The sequence below is a fragment of the Lissotriton helveticus genome, chromosome 7 (assembly GCF_964261635.1).
Source record: "Lissotriton helveticus chromosome 7, aLisHel1.1, whole genome shotgun sequence".
NCBI lineage: Eukaryota > Metazoa > Chordata > Amphibia > Caudata > Salamandridae > Lissotriton > Lissotriton helveticus.
In genome coordinates, this window is record NC_136068.1 from 817,545,975 (window position 1) to 817,555,509 (window position 9,535).

Below are 9,535 nucleotides of genomic sequence, written 5' to 3' on the forward strand. Positions count from 1 at the left end.
GATAGCCTTCCTCCGGATTACTAGGGGCAGGGTATGCCCGGACACCTCTCCCGGGCTGGCAGTGCACTGCCGGTGACCTGATGGGCTATGCTCAGACAACACCTCTCCTCCGTCCATGGGGGTTCCAGGCCAACGGCATGGCCGAGTGCCCGGGACAGGCTCCATGGGTCCCGGCCAGTCTTCCCCCAGGCGTCCGGGGCTCCCTCCTCCAGGCCAACGGCATGGCCGAGTGCTCGGGACAGGCTCCATGGGTCCCGGGCAGTCCTCCCCAGGCATCCGGGCCAGAGAGCTCCGGTGGTCTTCCCCGTGTCTGAGGCTCAGCCGGGGTCCCCGAGCCCCCGTGCCCTGCCCTGCGTGGGTAGGCAGGAGCCCTACCGTGAAGGCTCAGGGTGGGCAGCTGGGAGTCCTTTTGATCCTGGCCATCTGGTTGTACCTTTCCCCTCAGCTATCTGGTCGCACGCAATGCCTGAGACAGGGTAAGAGAACAAAATAGGGTTGGCTCTAATCAGCAAGGCTGAGCCTATATAGCAAATAACAAAGGAAGGGGCCAGTGCTGATAATATTTACTTAGGGCTAGGACTAGTCCTCCATAGACATTCAGACTTAACTAAAGCATGCCACATATTACTGTTGCAAAGGTTCAATTGACGCAGACCTAGTTTTGTATTTCTCTCCTTTTGCAACAGTAATATGTGGTATGCTTTAGTTAAGTCTGAATGTGCCGAATGTGTTGTGAATGTGACATGATTGAAGTTTCGAATGTTTGATGTGTTCAATTGAATGCAACCTGATGTGTCCGTTCTCTTCTTGATTTTTTCCAATGCTTTCTTCTCTAATGTAAAGATACATTTTATGACAAATTGTTGATTTTCTACAAAATAAAATTGCGACTAAACAGCAGTACCCTTTCTGGAATTAATTTTCTGTCTACGGAGGACTAGTCCTAGCCCTAAGTAAATATTATCAGCACTGGCCCCTTCCTTTGGTATTTGTGAGACAGGGTAAGGCGGCACCCGGGCCTGCCCACCGGGACCCCAAGGGGCCCGGGGACGCACCTGCCTCTCAGCCCCTTCCCGATGGTCTTTTTTCTCTGAGTTTGCTCAGGCAGACCTACGTGAGGTCTGGCGAAGCTGAAACGGGGGAAGGTGGCATAGGGGCCCCTCCCACTGTGGCCCCCAGGGCCCCCCAGGAGCCTAGGTACGCACCTGTCTCTCAGCCCCTTCCTGATGGTCATTTTTCTCCGAGTTTGTTCAGGCAGACCTCCGTGAGGTCCGGCGATGCCGAGACAGGGGAAGGCAGCACCCATGGCCCGCCTGCCAGGGTCCCCAGGGGCCCGGGTACGCACCTGCTTCTCGGGCCCCTTTCCGATGGTCCTTTTTTCTGAGTCTCCTTGCCCCGGCAGCAGACAGGCAGGGGATGCTAAGCCAGCATACCCCCTGCGCAGGGTGGACTCCCAGGGGATGCCCCGGCTGTACTCTGATCGATTGGGCACTCTTGGTCCGTTTAGGGTTGGACTGCTTGGCCAGCCTCGGCTGTTGTTTCAAGCAAAGAGCTTCCACCCCGCATGGACCGTCCGACTTGAGGGAGGGCCTGCCACATGGGGGTAGGTTGTTCACCCTACCCAGCAGAGCGAAGGCTGAGTGGCCCCAGCAGCTCGTGCCCCCAGTGGTCTGACCCAAGTGTAAGGGGTCGGGTGGCGCCAGGCCCTTGGCTGCTGCTTAGCCGGCAGGTCTATGGGCCCTGTGCGCCATGCCGTCACCTCTCTCCGCCCAGCATATTTCCACAGCAGCTCAGAACAATCGTTCCGAGGGGTTCCACCGCCGGCAGGCCCCGGCACCCCTGCGTCTCTCTCAGGCTGCGCTTCGGCCTGCCTCTCTCTCCCGGGGGAGATGACAGGGCCCACCGGATGGACTGCTTGGCCAGCCTCGGCTGTTGTTTCAAGCAAAGAGCTTCCACCCCGCATGGACCGTCCGACTTGAGGGAGGGCCTGCCACATGGGGGTAGGTCGTTCACCCTACCCAGCAGAGCGAAGGCTGAGTGGCCCCAGCAGCTCGTGCCCCCAGTGGTCTGACCCAAGCGGAAGGGGTCGGGTGGCGCCAGGCCCTTGGCTGCTGCTTGGCCGGCAGGTCTGTGGGCCCTGTGCGCCATGCCGTCACCTCTCTCCGCCCAGCATATTTCCACAGCAGCTCAGAACAATCGTTCCGAGGGGTTCCACCGCCGGCAGGCCCCGGCACCCCTGCGTCTCTCTCAGGCTGCGCTTCGGCCTGCCTCTCTCTCCCGGGGGAGATGACTGGGCCCACCGGTGCCAAGGCGACTGCACCACTCCACACCCCTCCAGCGAGCCCTCCCGCCCGCCGGCGGGCACCTTCCCCTGGCAGGTTCCCGAGTGATGGAGGGTTGCTCAAAGGTTACCTATCGGGGAGATGGGCATGCGGCTCCCACCCCATCATCAGATGCGGCTACCTGGCTGATCCTGCCGGTAGCATATGCTGGTCGGCAGGCAGAGTGAAACTGCGAATGGCTCATTAAATCAGTTATGGTTCCTTTGATCACGCCATCTGTTACTTGGATAACTGTGGTAATTCTAGAGCTAATACATGCCGACGAGTGCTCACCTCCCGGGATGCATGCATTTATCAGACCAAGACCAATCCCGGCTTGCCCGGCCGCTTTGGTGACTCTAGATAACCTCGGACCGATCGCACATCCCCGTGACGGCGACGATACATTCGAATGTCTGCCCTATCAACTTTCAATGGCACTTTCTGTGCCTACCATAGTGACCACGGGTAACAGGGAATCAGGGTTCCATTCTGGAGAGGGAGCCTGAGAAACGGCTACTACATCCAAGAAAGGCAGCAGGCTCGCAAATTACCCACTCTTGACTCTGGGAGGTAGTGACAAAAAATTTCGAGGCCCTGTAATTGGAATGATTACACTTTAAATCCTTTAATAATTATCCATTGGAGGGCAAGTCTGGTGCAGCGGTAATTCGAGCTCCAATAGTGTATATTAAAGTTGCTGCAGTTAAAAAGCTTGTAGTTGGATCTTGGGATCGAGCTGGCGGTCCGCCGCGAGGCAAACAACCGCCTGTCCCAGCCCCTGCCTCCCGGTGCCCCCTTGATGCTCTTGACTGAGTGTCCTGGGGGTCCAAAGCGTTTACTTTGAAAAAATTAGAGTGTTCAAAGCAGGCCGGTCGGATGAATACTTCAGCTAGGAATAATGGAATAGGTTCTATTTTGTTGGTTTTCGGAACTGGGGCCATTATTAAGAGGGACGGCCGGGGGCATTCGTATTGTGCCGCTAGAGGTGAAATTCTTGGGCCAGCTCAAGACGAACCAAAGCGAAAGCATTTGCCAAGAATGTTTTCATTAATCAAGAACGAAAGTCGGAGGTTCGAAGACGATCAGATACCGTCGTAGTTCCGACCATAAACGATGCCGATTAGCGATCCGGCGGCGTTATTCCCATGACCCGCCGAGCAGCTTCCCGGAAACCAAAGTCTTTGGGTTCTGGGGGGAGTATGGTTGCATGGCTGAAACTTAAAGGAATTGACTGAAGGGCACGACCAGGAGTGGAGGCTGCAGCGTAATTTGACTCAACACGGGAAACCTCACCCGGCCCGGGCACGGAAAGGATTGACAGATTGATAGCTCTTTCTCGATTCTGTGGGTGGTGGTGCATGGCCGTTCTTAGTTGGGTGGAGCGATTTGTCTGGTTAATTCCGATAACGAACGAGACTCCTCCATGCTAACTCGTTACGCGCCCCCCAGCGGTCGGCACACAACTTCTTAGAGGAACAAGTGGCGTTCAGCCACACGAGATAGAGGAATTACAGATCTCTGATGCCCTTAGATGTCCGGGGCTGCACGCGCTACACTGAATGGATCAGCGTGTGTCTACCCTTCACAGACTGGTGCGGGTAACCCACTGAACCCGTTCGTGATAGGGATTGGGGTTTGTAATTATTTCCCATGAACGATGAATTCCCAGTAAGTGCGGGTCATAAGCTCACGTTAATTAAGTCCCTGCCCTTTGTACACACCACCCGTCACTCCTATCAATTGGATGGTTTAGTGAGGTCCTCGGATCGGCCCCGCCGGGGTCGGCAACGGCCCTGGCGGAGCGCCGAGAAGACAATCAAACTTGACTATCTAGAAGAAGTAAAAGTCATAACAAGGTTTCAGTAGGTGAACCTGCGAAAGGAACATTAACGGCGGAGTGGCCCGAGTGACCGTCGGTGCCAGCCTGAAGCCCTCAGCCGCTTCCTGAAAGCACACACCGTAGGCACAGGGCCCGGCCCTGCCCTGGTGCGCCCCGGCCGGTGGAGCGGTCCGCAGCCACATGGGGTGCTTGGGTGAGGACAGGGACTTCGGAGGGCCTTTTCCCCCAGGGAAGGCCTGACCGACGTGTGAGGGACCAGGGATGGGGGGCAGCCCCAGTCCCTCTCCGAGACAGAACCCAAGTTCATCCGGCACGACATCCCCTCGGGTGGGGGGAAACCGAATGGCAGTGCATCCCTGGGCTGGTACCACCCCTCCCTTGAAAGACCCTGGCGCTGGCTGGGCCCTCCCATGCCCGAGTCCCGGCTCGACCGGGTTCCGGGCTACCGGGGAGTGTCCCTTCTGCCACGGCAGGGCGGCCTGAAAGAGAAGGGGCCAAGGGCCTATGAGGGGATCTTGGCTCCTCTCGGTGGGAGGCGTGTGAGATGGGGAGCCACCTGGCTCGTCCCTTCATGTGCCTCCCACCCGGGCGATGATGGTGATGGGCTAATTGCCAGCCCGCCGGCATGGCTCGGGACCGCCCGGCGACGGATGGCTGACGTGCAGGTGGAGCGACCCTTCCTCGTTGCCAGGTACCCGGTTTGACCTGGTCCCGTGCAGCCGGGCCGAGGGGTTTGAAGACTCGTGCGGTCCCTCCTGGTGTTCCCGGGAGGGACCGGTGGCTGCGGGGCTGCCTGCTCCCGTCGCACAGGGAGCCCCCTTCCTCGCCCATGGGTGGGGGGACTCCCAGGCCGAGCGCCTGGCAATGTTTTTTTCTCCCAACTGTGCAGTCTGACTCCCAGAGGGGGCGTGGGCGGTGGACGGATGGAGTAACCTTCCTCCCGCCTCTCCTGCACCCGCAGGTGGGCGAACGTTTTCGAAAAGTTGCCAGTGACTCTTGGCGGTGGATCACTCGGCTCGTGCCTCGATGAAGAATGCAGCTAGCTGCGAGAATTAGTGTGAATTGCGGGACACATTGTTCATTGACACTTCGAACGCACCTTGCGGTCCCGGGTTCCGCCCTAGGCTACGCCTGTCTGATGGTCGCTCGATAGTCAATCGCCCCGGGGCTTCCCCGGGATGCACCTGGGGCCATCGCAGGGTTAGTTCTGCTTCCCCTTCATCCCCCCACAAGGTCAAACCCCCCGATTGCCTGTGGCAGGGTCCCTCGCCGGGTCCTGCCGCGGAGGTATGCTGCCGATGCGCCTGGCCCCTGTGAAAGGGCCTGGCAACCGGCCTGTCCCGGGACCCGTCCTGGGGCGCCTGGCTGCGTGCCGCACGTGACTGTCTGTGTGTCCCACCGGCTGCCCATGCACATGTGCCTTGGGCTCCCACCTCTGCGGCCGGCTTGCCGGGGAAGGCGAAACCCTTCCAGATGTGATCTGGGGAAAGAGGGCGCGTGATGCTGGGATGCCAGACCCCCCTGCTCCGGCAGGGTGGCCTGGCAACCCCCTTTGACGCTCCGGCATCATTCGTCCGACTACGACCTCAGATCAGACGTGGCAACCCGCTGAATTTAAGCATATTACTAAGTGGAGGAAAAGAAACTATCCAAGATTCCCCCAGAAACGGCGAGTGAAGAGTGAAGAGCCCAGCGCCGAATCCCCGCCTGGCGGCGGGCGCGGGAAATGTGGCGTACAGAAGACCGACTCCCTGGCGTCGCTCAGGGGGCCCAAGTCCTTCTGATCGAGGCTCACCCCACGGACGGTAGGGCCCCCCGGTAGTGGCCCCCGGCGCGCCGGGATCGGGTCTTCTCAGAGTCGGATTGCTTGGGAATGCAGCCCAAAGCGGGTGGTAAACTCCATCTAAGGCTAAATACGGGCACAAGACCGATAGCCAACAAGTACCATAAGGGAAAGTTAAAAAGAACTTTGAAGAGAGAGTTCAAGAGGGCGTGAAACTGTTGAGAGGTAAATGGGTGGGGTCCGTGCAGTCCGCCCGGAGGATTCAACACAGCGGGAAGGTCGGTGGCCCGGGAGTTCCAGATCCCCTGTGCGGGACCGGCGCCTGCTCCGGCAGAGGGTGTTACAGCCCCCCTGGTAGTAGCTTTGCCGTGTCCGCGGGGCCGAGGAAAATTCTACCGCCTCCGCACCCTCCCCCAGGCACACGTCCCCAGCCGCCCCTCAGGGGGTGCTGGGGCAGTTGAAGGGGACGGGGCCCCCTGCGCGACTGTCGACTGGGGCAGACTGTTCTCAGTGCGCCCCGACCGCGTCGCGCCGCCGGGCAGGGAGGCCCACTCCGGGCGCCAGGGGTCTGCGACGATGTTGGTTACCCACCTGACCCGCCTTGAAACATGGACCAAGGAGTCTAACACGTGCACGAGTCGAAGGGCCGAGTGAAACCCTGTGGCACAATGAAGGTGAGGGCCGGCGCGCACCGGTTGAGGTGGGATCCCACCGCGCTTCTAGCGGCGGGCACACCACCGGCCCGTCTCGCCCGCTCAGTCGGGGAGGTGGAGCTTGAGCATGCGTGATAGTACCCGAAAGATGGTGAGCTATGCCTGGGCAGAGCGAAGCCAGAGGAAACTCTGGTGGAGGTCCATAGCGGGCCTGACGTGCAAATCGGTCATCCAACCTGGGTATAGGGGCGAAAGACTAATCAAATCGCTGGTTCCCTCCGAAGTTTCCCTCAGGATAGCTGGCGCTCAGAGCCCCCAGTTTTATCTGGTAAAGCGAATGATTAGAGGTCTTGGGGCCGAAACGATCTCAGCCTATTCTCAAACTTTAAATGGGTATGAAGCCCGGCTTGCTGGCATGGAGCGGGGCATGGAATGCGAGTGCCTGGTGGGCCACTTTTGGTAAGCAGAACTGGCGCTGCGGGATGAACCGAATGCCGGGTTAAGGCGCCCAATGCTGACACTCATCAGCCCCAGAAAAGGTGTTGGTTTATATAGGCAGCAGGACGATGGCCATGGAAGTCGAAATCCGCTAAGGAGTGTGTAACAACTCACCTGCCGAATCAACTAGCCCTGAAAAAGGATGGAGCTGGAGCGTCGGGCCCATACCCGGCCGTCCCCGGCGCTTAGAGCCAGGGGGACTAATCCATGACAAGTAGGAGGGCCTCTGCGGTGAGCACGGAAACCCGGGGCGAGGGCCCGGGTGGAGCCGCCACAGGTGCAGATCTTGGTGGTAGTAGCAAATATTCAAACAAGAACTTTGAAGGCTGAAGTGGAGAAGGGTTCCATGTGAACAGTAGTTGAACATGGGTCAGTCGGTCCTAAGAGATGGACGTGCGCCGTTCGGAAGGGACGGGCGATGGCCTCTGTTGCCCGTGGCTGATCGAAAGGGAGTAGGGTTCAGATCCCTGAACCCGGAGTGGCAGAGACGGGCGCCCTTGCGGCGTCGAGTGCTGTAATGCAAACAATCCCGGAGAAGCCGGCGGGAGCCCCGGGGAGAGTTCTCTTTTCTTTGTGAAGGGCAGGGTGCCCTGGAATGGGTTCGCCCCGAGAGAGGGGCCGAGCCTTGGAAAGCGTTGCGGTTCCAGCGGCGTCTGGTGAGCTCTCACTGGTCCTTGAAAATCCGGGGGAGATGGTGTAAATCTCGCGCCGGGCCGTACCCATATCCGCAGCAGGTCTCCAAGGTGTACAGCCTCTGGCATGTTGGAACAATGTAGGTAAGGGAAGTCGGCAAGTCAGATCCGTAACTTCAGGATAAGGATTGTCTCTAAGGGCTAGGTCGGTCGGGCTGGGCCTCAAAGCGGGGCTGGGCGCGCGCTGCGGCTGGCGAGGCGCCTCCCTCCGGGGCGGCGGTGACTCTGGACTTGAGCCGGGCCCCTCCTGTGGATCGCCCCAGCTGCGGTGGTCGCCTCTCCCGTGCCCCCTCCCCGAGGGTGCGGGGTCGGTGTTCTGCCTCGGCCGACGCCTAGCAGCTGACTTAGACTGGTGCAGACTACGGGAATCCGACTGTTTAATTAAAACAAAGCATCGCGAAAGCCCGAGGCGGGTGTTGACACAATGTGATTTCTGCCCGGTGCTCTGAATGTCAAAGTGAAGAAATTCAATGAAGCGCTGGTAAACTCGGTTGGTTGTAGTGGCCTTTACCTCCCAGTGGTCCCGCCGGTAACTGCCTCTGTAGTGCTAGACTCTGCGTAGAGAAGCATATAGAGACAGGCTAAACAAGGTTCTATCATGGCAGCGAGCGTGATAGTGAGAAATGGCGAAGCAAACAATTCCAGATGGGGTAGTTCCTGGAGAATAAAAACCCCGTTAAGATGGCGTAAGGAGGTGCTGCCTTTCCCAGAAATCATTAACCTCCTCACCGAATTTGACAGACCAACACCCACTTCCAACAATGCAACAGTAAACAAAGATTCAGATCACGATATAGGCCCTAGTTCACCCTCCATAGCAGAACAAGACACAACAATAGACCTCAGCAAATCCATCGAGTTTGTGGCCTCCTCAGCCAAGAATGACATTGGTACTTCAAATTTTGAAAATCTCCTCGTTGTGTACGAGGTCAGCGAAAATGTAATAACAAAGAAAATTGACTACACAAAAAAAGTCACTTATTGGAAGTACCCAAACGAAAAATATAAATGTGACTTATGTGGAGACATAATGGGAACTTTTAAAGAACTGAGAAAACATGTCTCCAACAAACACAAAGGCTTCTATCTTAAACGTACTGTTCAAAATGTGATAAAGAAGCCGAATACCACAATATTGCATGCCATTATGCCAAATGTAAAGGAAGACCTCAAGTAGGAGAGCTGCCATTCCTGTGCAGTTTCTGTGACCTCAGATTTGGAACAAAAATTGGTGTTTCTCAACATGCTCAGCATGCGCATCCAAGAGCGCAAAATGAGGCTAGACTAGCAGCTCTAGCAAGCAGCAAACCGTCAAAATTATGGTCACAGGAAGAAATACTGCTACTAGCAGAATTGGAAAAAGTATATGAAAATAAGAGGAATAATAATGCGCTGATGGTTCCACATTTTGACAATACAAACAGAAAACAAATTGCAGAAAAAAGAAGAGATAGAAGAGATTAAAGCAAAAAATCTGCAAAAGATGTACTGCAAGCATCAAATGTTTCGGAAAACGTCTCTTGCGATGAACCAGAGGTTACAATAGAAGAAACAACCGAAAAGCGCAAAGACTTTGTCAACCGCAAACGTGCGCAAAAAATCAAGAAGTTTGATGAACTGGAAGACAGAATCACAGAAATCGAGAAGTACACCCAAAAAGTAGAGCAACACGATGCTGCTATGGATCAGATGGATGAGGTAGTGACTTATATCACAGAAAACACCAGTGATATAAGTCCTACACC

At 56.9% G+C, this 9,535-nt stretch overlaps 1 non-coding gene and 2 pseudogenes across 1 annotated transcript; all 3 read left to right on the top strand.

Moving 5' to 3' along the window:
- Nucleotides 1-2,460: 2,460 nt before the first annotated feature.
- Nucleotides 2,461-4,213, top strand: LOC144771344 (18S ribosomal RNA; annotated as a pseudogene).
- Nucleotides 4,214-5,155: 942 nt separating this feature from the next.
- On the top strand, nucleotides 5,156-5,309 carry LOC144771144 (5.8S ribosomal RNA). Its single transcript, XR_013599144.1, has one exon. It is a non-coding gene; the product is annotated as a 5.8S ribosomal RNA (ribosomal RNA).
- A 436-nt stretch (nucleotides 5,310-5,745) lies between these two features.
- Nucleotides 5,746-9,535, top strand: part of LOC144771023 (28S ribosomal RNA) — an 8,009-nt pseudogene continuing 4,219 nt past the window's right edge.